The 14,712-nt window shown below is 38.8% G+C and overlaps 1 protein-coding gene across 5 annotated transcripts in view; it reads right to left on the bottom strand.

Moving 5' to 3' along the window:
• LOC101824868 (WD repeat containing planar cell polarity effector) overlaps positions 1-14,712 on the bottom strand; it is a 258,189-nt gene that overhangs the window by 63,181 nt on the left and 180,296 nt on the right. The gene's annotated exons all lie outside the window — the stretch shown is intronic.

Here is a 14,712-nt window from a genome sequence, read left to right as displayed (position 1 = left end):
ACTAGAAAATGGAAAGATCTCCCATGTTCTTGGATAGGTAGGATCAACATAGCAAAAATGGCAATCTAGCCAAAAGCAATCTACAGAGATTCAATGCAATCCCCATCAAAATTCCGGCAAAATTCTTCACAGACCTTGAAAGAACAATACTAAACTTTATATGGGAAAACAAAAAACCCAGGATAGCCACACAACTGTATACAATAAAGGAACTTCAGGAGGCATCACCTTCCCTGACTTCAAGCTCTACCATAGAGCTATAGTAATAAAAATAGCTTGCTATTGGCACAAAATTAGACAAGTAGACCAATAGAATCAAATTGAATACTCTAATATTAATCCACACATCTATGAAAACATGATTTTTAACAAAGAAACTAAAATTATACAATGGAAAAAAGAATGCATCTTCAACAAATGGTGCTGGCAAAACTGGATGCTGGCATGTAGAAGACTGCAGATAGATCCATGTCTATTGCCATGTACAAAACTTAAGTTCAAATGGATTAAAGACTCAACATAAATCCAGCCACACTGAACCTCTTAGAAGACAAAGTGGAGAGTACACTTGAATGAATTGGTATGGGGACCACTAACAGCACAGAACACTGAGATAAAAAATTAATAAATGGGACCTCCTGAAACTGAGAAGGTTCTATAAGGCAAAGGACACAGTCAACAAGACAAAATGGTAGCCCACAGAATGGGAAAAGATCTACACCAACCTCACATCTGACAGAAGGCTGATCTTCAAAATATACAAAGAACTCAAGAAGCTAGTCACCAAAACACCAAATAATTCAACTAAAAAGTGGGATACAGAACTAAACAGAATTCTCAACAGATGAATCTAAAATGGCTGAAAGTCATTTAAGAAATTGCTCAATATCCTTAGTCATCAGGGAAATGCAAATCAAAATAACTCTGAGACACCATCTTATACCCATAAGAATGGCTAAAATCAAAACCACCAATGACAGTTTATGCTGGAGAGGATGTGGGGAAAGGGGAACACTCCTCCACTGCTGCTGGAAGTACAGACTTGAACAGCCACTTTGGAAATCAGTATGGTGGTTTCTGAGGAAAATGAGAACCAGTCTACCTCAAGATCCAACAATTTCACTCTTAGACATAATACCCAAAGGATGAATATTCATACAACAAGGACATGTGTTCAGCTATGTTCATAGAAGCATTGTTTGTAATAGCCAGAACCTGGAAGCAACCTAGATGCCCCTCAACCGAAGAATGAATGGAGAAAATGTGGTACATTTACACAATGGAGTACTACTCAGCAGGAAAAAAAAACAATGGAATCTTGAAATTCGCAGGCAAATGGGTGGATCTGGAAGAAACCATCCTGAGAGAGGTAATCCAGTCACACAAGGACAAGCATGGTATGGATATTAGACATAGAGCAAAGGATTACCAGCCTATAATCCACACCTCCAGAGAAACTACGAAACAAGGAGGACTCTAAGAGAGAAATACATGGTCCCAAGAAGAAGGGGAAAGGGACAAGATCTCCTTAGCAAATTGGGAGCATGGGGGAGAGGGGAGGGAGGCACGGAAAAGAGAAGGGGAGAAGAGGAGAGAGGAGAACAAGAGGGATCAGGAACATTGAGTCAGGGGGAGGAATAGAAGAGAGTAAGAAAAGAGATACCTTAATAGTGGGAGCCAGTATAGGTCTAAAGAGAAACCTGGCACTAGGGAAATGTTCAGAGATCCTTAAAGATGACCCCAACTAAGAATCTAGGCAGTAGTAGAGAGTCTGCCTTTGATGCCCTTCCCCTATAATGAGATTGGTAACTACCTTAATTGCCATCCTAGAGCCTTCATCCAGTAGCTGATGGAAGCAGAAGCAGACACCCACAGCTAAGCACTGAGCCACACTCCTGGAATCTAGTTGTTGAGAGGGAGGGGGGATGAGCAAAGCAGTCAAGACCGTGCTGGACAAACCTACAGGAACAGGTGACCTGACCTAGTGAGAGCACAGGGACCCCAGTTATAAAGCCCAAAACAAGCCCTCTAAACGTGGGTGCCAGTTAGGAGGCCTGGGCAGTCTATGGGACCTTTAACAGTTGAACCAGTGTTTATCCTTAGTGCAAAAATGGATTTTGAGAGCCTATTCCCTATGGAGGGATACTATTTCAGACCAGATACATGGGGGAGGGCCTAGGCCTTCCCCCAAATGATGTCACAGACTTTGATGATCCCCCATGGAAGGCCTCACTATCCTTGGAGAGTGAGTGGGGAGTGGGTTGCGGTGGTTGGTGGGGGCCATGGGTAGATGGAAGGGAGAAGGAACTGGGATTGGCATGTAAAATAAGATTGTTTCTATATAAAATAATTATACAAAAAAGAGAAAGAAATGAAGTCCTGGAACCAAATGAGAATCAAAACACAGTGTAACACAACTTCTGGGATACTTTCAAAGCAGTCTTAACAGGGAAAATTACAGTTTCAAGTGCTTACATTTAAAAAAAATCAGAAAGAGCACAAACAAATGACTTAATAATACAGTTCAAAATTTGGAATGCCAAGAACAAACCAAGTCTAAAACCAGTAGATGGTAATAAATAACAAAAACCAGAGCAGAAATTAATGACTCCGAAAGCAATATAAAGAACCAACAAATCTAAGAGCAGATTCTTTAAGAAGAAAGACAAGAATGACAGACCCTTGGCCCAGCTGAAGATGGTCCAAGGTAACAGCCAGGAATCATTATAGAAGACATAGGGATTCAGAAAATGGTCAGTGACGTTCAAAAGACATGTACTCCATTAAATTGGAAATGGTCAAATTTCTAGATTCAGCCAAACTATCAAAGCTAAACTATTTTACCAATAACTGTTTACAGATTCAATGCAATCCCAATCAAATTCCCATCTTATTCTCATAGAAATAGGAAAAAACCCCAAAAAATAATTTGGAACCACAAAAGATCCTAGATAGCCAAAGCAATACTCAGCCAAAGGGACATTTTTAGAAGGGTAACCATTCCAGATTTCAGGATATATTACAGAGCCATACTAATAAAAACAGTATGGTATTGGCATAGAAACTCACAGGAGAACCACTAGAACAAAATAGAAGACCCAAATATGAGGACACATAACTACAGGCATCTGATATTTGATGAAGATGCTGAAAACGCACACTGGAGTAAAGGTAGCAAACTTCAGCAAACAGTGCTGGGGAAATGAGATGGTCACATGCATTACAATGCTACCATCTATTGCCTTACACAAAACTAATTCCAAACAGATAGTAACCTCAACGTGAAAGGGAAACAATGAGCTGGGCAGTGGTGGAGCACGCCTTTACTCCCAGGTGGATCTCTGTGAGTTCAAGACCAGTCTGATCTACAGAGTCATTTCCAGGACAGACGCCAAAGCTACACAGAGAAACCCAGCTTGGTCTACAAAGCGAGTTCTAGGACATCCTGTGGTGTTATACAGAGAAACCCTGTCTTGAAAAACAAAACAAAAACAACAACAAAAGATTTAAGGAGACACCTGTCTTGAAAAAAAAAAGAAAGAAAGTGAAGCATGAAACTGATAGAAGAAGAGAAGGCAGTGGCCTCTGTGACATAGATGTAGGAAAGGGCTTTCTGGATAGGAGTTCATTAGAATCAACAGTTGACAAGTGGGACTACATACAACTAAAAAGCCTCTGCATAGCTAAAGAAACAATAAAAAATGAAGAGGAAACCCACAGAATGTGCAAGTATTTATGCCAGCCATATATCTGACAGAAGACTAATACCCAGAATATATAAAGAATTCAAAGCAAAGAGTTAAAAACACAAATGTTAAAGGAAATGGGCCAGCATTTACCCCTACTGATTAGTGTTCATAACACTGGAAGGTATCTTGCATGCCAGAGGAGGAAGGTAAACCTCAGCCCAGGTGTAGCTTGTAAGCCCTCCCAATGATGCTGACTGATGGCATGACGGTGTAACAGAGGCACAAAAGCTGTGGGAGTGACCAGTCTCTGTTTGCTTGGATTTAAGGCCTGTCCGCGAGGTGGAACCCACACCTGACACTGCTCAGGAGGTCAAGAACCTGAGACTAGAAGGGCCGCAGACCTAAGGAAAAAACAAATACTACTCTTCTGCTAACGCAGTGGTTCTCAACCTCGCTAATGCTGTGACTCTTTAATACAGTTCCTCATGCTGCAGTGGTCCCCAACCATAAGTTTTGTTCACTGCTACTTCATCACTGCAATTTATAAATAGTAATGTAAATATCTGATGGTCTTAGTGGACTTCTATGAAAGGGTCATTTGACCACAAAGAGGTTATGACCCCACAGGTTGAGAATCAGTCTGCTAGAGGAACATAGCAATAAAATGACTCCTAATGACATTCTTTTATACTCATAGATCAATGTTTAAATCAGCTTCCTTTGGTGTAGGCAGGAACAGATACAGAGACCCACAGCTATACAATGTATGGAGAGTGAAAGCCTTGGAACACTCAGTCCTAAAGAAGATGTCTCCATCAAATCTCTCCCCTCACAGCTCAGTGGATTCTGCAGAAGCAAAGCAAAGATTCTAAGAGCCAGCATGGATGGAATACACCAGGGAAACAAGGCCTTCTAGACACAACAGGACTGCTGCACATATGAACTCACAGAGACAGTGGCAGTAAGCACAGCCCTGCACAACTCTAAGCACATGGAGTCCTCAAGCTGAAAAACGTAGTGAACACAGGGCTCCATCCCTAACCCAGAAGCTATCTCCAGCTAACAACCTCTCCAGCACTCTTACAGTAGATAGAAACTACACTGAAGGGCAGGCCCCATGCCCAGCAGTAATGGCCAACACAAAAGTAAACCAATGGCATTTTGGGAGGCTTTCTGTCTCATAATGTCTGTCTCATTTTTCTACCTTACAGGTTTACTTATATAGTATGGCTTCTAGTTCTGTGTTTTTATGGTATTTCTATGTAAGTGAATGTGTGTGTGTGTCTCTACATCCATATATATTTCTTGTACTCTTTCCTCTAGCTCTTTTCCCCCACATTAGTTTGTCTATTTTGTCCTATTCTGGTTCATTTGTTTTAGCTGTCGCCCTTTTGTTTTCTAATAAGAAAGGGTGTGGATGGGGACAGAGGTAGGGAAGATCTGGGAGGAGTTGGGGGGAAGAGAAACTGTGATCAGAATATATTATATGAATAAAACTATTTTCAATTTAAAAAAGAAAAACTTAAAAAAGAAAATGAGCAGAGAATTCTCAAGAAAAGAAAAAGTGGCTAAGAAATATCAAGTAAATGCCCATCATCCTTATCAATTAGGTAAATGCAAAACTAAACGAATCTGAGATTTAGTCTCATGGCAGTTAGGATGACTAAGATTAAAGAAAGAGACAACACATTCTGCAGGTGATGTGAGGAAAGGAGAACCCTCACTCACTGTGGTTGCAGGGCCAATTGGTGCAGCTATTATGAAAGTCAGAAAGCTAAACACGAATCTACCATATGATCTATATATGCCACTCCTTGGCATCTGCCCAAAGGACCCGACGTCCTACTCCACAGTTTCTCAACCATGTTCATTGCCCTCTATTCACATGGCTAGGAAAACAAAGTGTCCATCACTGACAGAGGGATCATAAAACGTGGCACAGATACACCAGAGAAGCAGAAGCAAGGAAGTCAACAGAGTAGCAGGAGAGGAAGGATGTCTGAAAAAGCCATAAGGATATTATTTCTTGCTTACATAAAATCACATAGTATACATATAAGTGTATATGTACATATGCAGTCTTCATTGACTTATGCCACTTGGAGTAATAATTCTCTCCCTAACAGACATATACTAATAAATGCCCCAATACCAGGCATAAGAATCCCTCCGTTTTGAGTTGTTGATCAGGGCAGTCTAAGAGAGTCACCAAACAATATATGCTATTGCTGTTGCCCTTAGTTGCCTCCTAGAGTCTGAAAGTCCCTATTGCTGAAGACACCATACACTTTGGACACAGGGTTCTAGGATCTCATGACCAGTCTGATCAACGTAGCAATCTCTATACCAGCGAGTATTACAGAGTCTCTGTGTCTCTCTCTCTCTCTGCCTGTCTGTCTCTCAGATCCTACAGTCTGATCAACGTAGCAATCTCTATACCAGCGAGTATTACAGAGTCTCTGTGTGTCTCTCTCTCTGCCTGTCTGTCTCTCAGATCCTACAGCCTGATCAACGTAGCAATCTCTATACCAGCGAGTATTACAGAGTCTCTGTGTCTCTCTCTGCCTGTCTGTCTCTCAGATCCTACAGTCTGATCAACGTAGCAATCTCTATACCAGCGAGTATTACAGAGTCTCTGTGTCTCTCTCTCTCTGCCTGTCTCTCAGATCCTACAGTCTGATCAACGTAGCAATCTCTATACCAGCCAGTATTACAGAGTCTCTGTGTCTCTCTCTCTCTCTGCCTGTCTCTCAGATCCTACAGTCTGATCAATGTAGCAATCTCTATACCAGCCAGTATTACAGAGTCTCTGTGTCTCTCTCTCTGCCTGTCTGTCTCTCAGATCCTACAGTCTGATCAACGGAGCAATCTCTATACCAGCCAATATTACAGAGTCTCTGTGTCTCTCTCTCCTGCCTGTCTGTCTCTCAGATCCTAGCACCCATATCTGGTAGCTCACGGTTACCTACAAATCCATCTCCAAGATATTTGATTTCCTCTTCTGGCTTCTGGGAGATGTGCACACGTGCGTGCGCACACACACATACACACACATAGAGGCAACAAATAAAAAACCAATAAACAAATCTTTAAAAAAAAACAAGTCATGAGAGTCCACCCTCATGAATGGATTAGTACTCTCCTAAAAGACTGTCCCTTTGGCCATTATAACCACTGATATATAAGCTTTCCTTGCATCTTCCTTTGTATTTTGTATTTATACTACCTCTAATTACTTCCTTTGATTGCTTTTTAAAGATTTACTACTCTCTTTGTTATGTTTTACTATTTATTGTTCTAAAGGAACAACATTCGGATTATTTGGATAAAGTTGCTCAAATTCAATACTACAGACAAGGTGGTTCAACAGCAAAAGATTTTTCACGGCTGGAAAATGGGAACCAAACTAGCAGCAGGCATGGCTTGGCCAGAGGCCTCTCTTTGGCCTGCAGTTGACCACCGTCTTGATCCGTTATGACTTTCTCTGCACTCATCTCTCTGACATGTCTTCTATTGACAAAGACAGCATATTGGATGACAACCTAGCCCACTGGTCTTACACCAGAATTTCCCACCTTAAGGGTTCTGCCTCCAAATCTAGCAATATTTGGTTAGAAATTACACATATGAATTTGTGGAAGAAAAAGATACAATTTAGTACACAGCATATGCATTTCTATTTTTCTTCCCAATATTCTTAAATTCTTAATACTCATAATCTGATTTTCCTTAACATAACTGGGGCTGACCCAGTTTCTACTTCTTGTGGTTTTTCTCTGCTTTCTCACCCTTCTGTTCATATTGAAGCATCCTGAGGATCCATCCCTGCTTGCCCACGACTACTTTTCTATTCAAAGTATCCTCTCCTGGGGCATGGAGTTCTGGATGTTCCTCTAACTTTTGTAGCAGTCATCTGGTACCTAGTCTCCTAACCTCACTTTGTCTGTCTTACAGTTCTTAGTCGATTCTCACAGCTTCAGTCATCTGGTGCCTAGTCTCCTAACCTCACTTTGCCCATCTTACAGCTCCTAGTGGATTTTCACGGCTTCAGGTCCATCAAGTATTCTTATTTTGATTCCAGGTATGAAATTTAACACAAACAAGCAGGCACGTGTGCCCCCCCTCAACAATACACTTTTCCCCATAGATTTGGCACAAGAAGAGATACTTACTCTGGGAACTCAACTGACTATATTAAAGAAAGTGTACTTCACGTATTAGTTAACTGTTCTGAGTTGAGACTTCCCATTAGAACTTCAACTTGAAAGTCTAAGTTTGAGTCATTAGAGTCCAGAAAGGCACATATATTCATAACATTGAAAATTGCAATTATACTGGATTAAACCCCAAAGCTTATTTCATAAGTTAGCAGGTATAAAACTCCTCTATGTAAAAACAGTGCCAAGGAAGCAACTCTATGTCAACTTGATCACCAAGCAAGTGCCTAGGAACAGCAGATGTAAGCCGCCCTACAAAAACTATGCCAATGGAAGACAAACTACCCAATAGTATTATGCCAAGGGAAGGCACAGATGGCTGGAGAGCAGCAGTTATAGGTCTTTTTATAGCATTATCAGATGGTACATATGACATTCCAACTGGCCTTGTGCCAGTGGCCAAGGTAGTTAGAGATGCCAACATGAGAATGCTCAGAAGGCACACTCATCTTGATGTCATCCAAGATGGGGCCAGAGAAGCAGTCTTGGGTGGCTTTTATGCCACAATGAATATAGCAAAACAATTATCTTTTCTGCCACAGTAATAATTGCTTTGGAGAGGCTACCTGAATTTTCAAACCCAGAATAATGTTCCAAAGACAAGAAGTTAGAAGCAGCATTTTGTAACCAGAGCAATAGGCTTTTAACCCCACACAGATTCAACCTAGAGAAAGCATGGGAAGTGAAGAATCCAGAGCTGTGGCAGTAAGTGAAGATATACATTCTAAAAGCAACCTCAAGCTTCCACAAAGTTTCATGTACAGCTCAAAGTTTATTTTTTCTGAACTATTTAAGAAAAGTTGCTGACCTCCTAGAGAAGACTTTACATTTCCTACAAAACCACAAACCAATGAAACTAACACTCATAATTTGCACCCACATAAAAGCAAAATTTCAACTATTCTCAGCTATTCTTTTAATGCATTTAGTGATGATCTTTAATCTCCTTTGGTGTTCTCTCTAATGTGAGCATAATATTTTTAAGAGTACAGGCTATGTGTAGGAATGACCCATAATTTGGGACTCAGGTTGGTCTCAAACTTGCTCTATTGCCAAAGATGACCTGATTTTCTCGTCTCTAATTCCCAAGCTCTGAGATAATAGGAATGTACTACCACACCCAGATATTTGTTCTGTTATTGATGAGTTATGATTGTTAGATTTACATAGTGTTTGCCAATTTTCTCCATGACAATTATTCTTGTTCCCTTTGTAAATGACATACACTTCTTATAATATTATGAAAAATACTCTGAGAAACTTTAAGTAGCTTGTTTCTTAAGAACTTTTCCCAAGTTACAGACTCCATTAGCAACTTATGCCTTATTCAGTTATACACGATGTTTGCCAAACTGTAATTGTCTTTGTAATTCAGGTGTTATTTTTACAGTTAAATTTACTTATTTATGTACTTACTTACACATGTAGCAGTATGGATTAATGGTTACCCCATACATTCTGATACACTGTGGTTCTTGTCAAATTCAATTGAGATACTTCCTAATTTCTTTTGCTAGTTCCTCTGAAGATCAGAAGATTTTTTTTAAACAAGAGTTATTTAATTTGTAAACATTTGTGAAATTCAGGGGTATAGATATAGCTGGTTTAGAACTCAATTCCTTTGGTTTCATGTACCATTTTTTTAAGGTTTTTGTGTCTTATTATATGGACCAATATGCAGTAATTGAATAAATGACATGTTTGAAAATAATGTAAATTCTGAAGTTATTGGAAAATAATGTTGGATTCTGTAGCTTCCAAAACATCAAGAAAAGTTGATTCACATATTTTAAATATTCATATATCTCTACCTACTTTCTCTACGAATTACTATACCCATCTTTTACACTTTCTCAACTTTTGTTTCAAGTATTTGAAGTTCAGTTATCTTGTACACAACTGTTTATTGTTGTGTCATTTTTACTAAACTTTTATCATTATACATACCTACTGGGAAAATGTTTCTATAATTTTTTGAAATTATAGGCTTGTGAGCTCAAACTTTATGAATTTTTTCTAAATGTTTGATATTCTAAATTTGTACTTTGATTTCTGATGAGAATACCCATCCTAATATTTTGCTTATCTTTTCTTTAAAACCTTGTACCTTCTGTGAAACCATTCTCTAGTAATTACTACATTGTTTCCATACTGACTTTGTAGTAGTCTTTTTCTATTATTGTCTTTATTTTTAATTTATTTGTGTTACAACAATAAATTGAATCCTGAATACAAGTGAAAAATTACACATTGAGCATAACAACAACTTGCCTTGGGTACAGTCTGATAACCTTTGAAATTGAAAAAGAACTAATGTTTAGGTTTTAACTGGAAGGTGTGATCTATTGGTATTCAACTTAATGCATATGTTTGGAATTAAAATTAAAATATTTTTATCCTTTTCTGTTTTTAGATAGAATAATTTAATTTTTTTTTGGTATTTACGAAACAGGGTTTCTCTGTATTGTTTTGGAGGCTGTTGGTCCAGCCTGGCCTCGAACTCACAGAGATCCGCCTGCCTCTGCCTCCCAAGCGCTGGGATTAAAGGCATGTGCCACCACTGCCCGGCGAATAATTTAATTTTTAAAATTTCCTGTATTGACTTTTAAAAGCTACATACATATTGAGTTTTTCTTAGAAGAAAACCCTCTACTTGTTATAATATGCAATTGTAACTTGTCACAATATACCTAGGAAAGAGGTACCAACAATATACCAGTATAATTCCATCTGGTCTTCCTATGTTAGCATCATTCATTTCTACATATAATAAACATAATGCTAATGACATAAAATTTAATTTAAATATCTTCTTTTTAAAAGAATGTGGATCCGCAAAAGCCAGCCACACACAAATCGACACATAAAACTATACATATTTGTTGGGTACATGTAGATATACTAATATGTGCATATGTTTTATAATGTTTAAATGAGGATAAACATATACATCTCAAACATTTAAATTTCCCTGTGTCAGTTATGCTTCGAAGAATGGTAAGATGAAAAGACTTTTAATGCACATGCTTCTCATTTCCAAGGCATTGGTATCTATCCAACTGCTGGTTTAAGCTTTTTACCCAACCTTCATTTATTTTTCTCATGGTGTAGACATGTTGGTGATGCATTCTGTTATCTTTGGTTTATTTAAAATTCTTTTTATTTTATTCTCACATATCGATATTTTCACTGGATATATTTTGTGTTAAAAGATACCCCATTATCCCTTGTCATTGTAGTTTCTATTGAGGGCAACTGTAATTCATAACAGTTATTGGTATTTTTAGCATTTATTTTTAGTTTCTGTGTAAAGGTTTTTCTTTTCGCTGTCCTGTGTTGATAGGACATTGACAGGGTAAGTCCTTCTGTGTATATGTTTGTCTGATTGGTTGATAAAGCACTGTTGGCCAATAGGGAAGCAAGATAGGTGGGTCTGGGAGTCAAGGATGATTCGGGGAAATGTAGTCAAGAGTAGAAGGTCACTATGTGATCCCCAGAAGAGAGGATGCATGAGGCTGCGTTCCTGGTAATATAGACTATGTATAGTATGGATGTATATATGTATGTATGTATGTATATATTAGTATTTGTGGGTTACTACTTTTAAGACAGAACTAGCTAATGAGAAGCCCTGGACTTTGCTCAACAGCACTGTAACTAATAGAGTATCTATGTGTCATTTGGGACCAGGCTGGCGGAAGAACACTCCTTACATAATGGCACCCAGACTTGGGGCACAAATTTCCACTTAATAAAAGCTTAAAAGGGATTTTAGAAACAAAAGAACAGAGACAAGCACGGCTTCTTGGTAGCAGCATTTTCTCAGGTAGGCTCTGTTTTGCCAGAGACAAGCAGAGACTTGCGCAGCCAGTGCTGGCAATAAACTTACAGCCACTATGATAGAAAGCCAGGAGCTACAACAGTCACCACTCTAATTTTAGCAATGTTGTTCAGTAGATAAAAGACACATGGCCAGAAAAATATAAAGATTTACAGTAAAGTCAGATAGATTCAGATGAATTAAAACCTCTAAAAGGTTTACAGTAAGTTTAAAAATATACGTAGGCTTGGGAAAGAAAAATAAACAGGATAGTGGTAAAAGAGAGAGAGAGGGAGAGGGAAAGAGAGAGAGAAGAGAGAGAGAGAGAGAGAGAGAGAGAGAGAGAGAGAGAGAGAGAGAGAGAGAGAGAGAGAGAGAGAGAGAGAGAGAAGCTTTATGTGGTGGCACACGCCTTTAATCCCAGCTCTCGGGAGACAGAGGCAAACAGATCTCTGTGATTTCAAGGCCAGCCTGGTGTACAGAGATAGTTCAAGGGCGGACAAAGTACATAGAGAAACCTTGTCTCAAAAAAGTAAAAAGTAAAATTAAAAAGCCACGTACAGTTGGAAAACACACAGAGAGTTAGGATATTCTGTGCTATTGTGTTGTCTCAGTTGTTCAATTGCTAAGGAAGGAGCAACAACTGCTAAAATACACTTGATTATAAATGCTGCTAAATTAATCCAATTTATATCTTTTAAAAATGATTTGACTGCTACATTTAAATATAAGGACAGGTTACTTGGGAAAAGAGTTTTTGTTTGTGTTTCCACAGAAAATGAAAGGCTGTGGATTCCTTCCAGACTTCTGTGGTTTGATGAAACAAGTTCCCCGGAAATGGTGTCCCAGGTTATCCAACATCTAAGTCAGCTGAGATGATACAGCAGTGCAGATCACATAAAAAAGGACCTGGTCAGGTTTCTGTTTTGTTATGATTCCCATGGTTTGGACAGTGCCCCCAACCAGCAGGAAGCAGTTTGGAATGAACAACGCCCAAATTCCTAAAAATTGTTTATAAATTTTTATTTTCATTTAAATGGGGCTGCTTATAAATGGTAATGATCACATTCAATCTCCTTCTAAAGGTAAAAAAAGGAATGTGATATAGAAATGAAAACTTTGTATTAGTATGGATTTTCATTTATTGATACAAATTTAAGATCAATTTTGTGATATAGATATTTCTCCTCTTGTTTAGATATTTGTTTATAAAGCTTTTAAAAAATGAAATGTATAATTAAGTTTAGATTGTAGATAGTTACCCACAATAGTCAGAACTTATAGTTAGGTTTTCTAGATATACAGAGATGTATTTGAGATGGATAGATATTCTTCAAACCTTTCAAAGACATACAGAATATATGGCAGTTAAATGGTTTAGAGTTTTTCATGATAGTGAGACACAACTACTCCTGGCAACACCAAATACATCTGAGAGGAAGACGGGCACCAAAGAAATTTGTTATGGAATTTGCTTTCAACATGGCAAGATTAGCCATTTGGGCAAGAAACTGCTCTTGCCTGGACTGTCTGACTGTTGCTGTATAAACTGGGCATGCAGGACCCACAGAAAAAGACTGCAAAGCTTACAAAACAAGATGGACAGTCCTACAGGGTATGTGCTTCACGGAAGAGTCTGCCACACATTCTGCAGGAAACAGAAAAATGACTGACTAACTGCCAACGCAGGCAAACAGTTTAAAATTTCCTGCTTTGCTGAGAAGTCTTCCAGACACACTGTGGCCTATGGGCTGAAGATGGATGCCCCAACGTTACAGAGGAACTTCAGGTGACTGTCCAGGTAGCAAGATGTCTCTATCAATTCTAGTGTTTATATATTATATATATATAATATATATAATATAATAGGATAAAACAACCATCATATCAAATTTGGACAAGCCAAGACAATAGAAAAAAAAAGCCCCAAGGTCTGGCACAAAAATGAAAGACCCACTCCTTCACACATTCAGGAGTCCCATTAAAGTACTAGGCTGAAAGCTACAGTGTATATGCAGATGACCCGGTGCAGACCCATGTAGGCCCTGTGATTACTGCTTCAGTCTCTGTGAGTTCACATGATCTTCAATGGTTGTTCTAGAGGGCCTTGTTCTCCTGGTGTCCTTGGTCTCCACCACTCCTTCACTCCTCTCTTCTGCAGACAGCTCTTGTTTCTAGTAAGAACCCTAACAAAACCATTTGTTCATCATTTCTTTAAATTCTTGAGGGCCCTGGGAAGTCATTATTGTTGTGACAGTGTTGTTGACTTTCCTCATGATTATAAATACAAGCAGAGGCAACGCATCAGGAGTCACGTGAAATAAAACAAAAACCTGTGAGAAAAGGAGTATGCATGTGTGGGAACAGGTCACTACAAATTGGAGAACATATATATACATTCCAACAGATATGCAATATGCAACAAAAGAATAGAAAATCATGAGACGCCATTCCTCTGGGACCCCTCCTAAGCTGACAACTTCTCAATAATGGAGAACAAAGTGATTAGACAGCTGAAATGCCAGACAAAGAGGCTAGAGTTTTACACCCTGAAAGAGTATCAACAACCACACAGAAGACTCCAACAAACAAGGAGGGAACCAATTTGAAGCCTTAAGAAGAAAGTTATGAAATTAATTGAAAATCTATACAAGAAAATTACCAAAGAAGATGAAAGAATAAGTAACTTGGTAGAAAAATTTTAAAACATCAAGGAAAAATTCTGTAAAGAAATTCAGATACTGAAAAAGAACCAGACAGAAACTCTGGAAATGAATCAACTAACCAACCAACCAACCAACCAATCAATGAAACAAAACAATAACAGGGGGAGGAGAAAGGGATCTGGGGAATAGTGAGGGGGAGAAGAGAAGGGGAGAGGAGGACATGGGGGAGCAGGAAGGTTGAGTCAGGGGAAGAATAGAGGAGAGCAGAATGAGAGATACCATAATAGAAGTCATTATAGGTTTGAGGAGAGATCTGGCAC

Source organism: Mesocricetus auratus, unplaced genomic scaffold (genome assembly GCF_017639785.1).
Source record: "Mesocricetus auratus isolate SY011 unplaced genomic scaffold, BCM_Maur_2.0 Super-Scaffold_100029, whole genome shotgun sequence".
In the NCBI taxonomy this organism is placed as follows: domain Eukaryota; kingdom Metazoa; phylum Chordata; class Mammalia; order Rodentia; family Cricetidae; genus Mesocricetus; species Mesocricetus auratus.
Note: the sequence above shows the minus strand (reverse complement) of the source record. Positions and strands in the feature narration are given on the sequence as shown.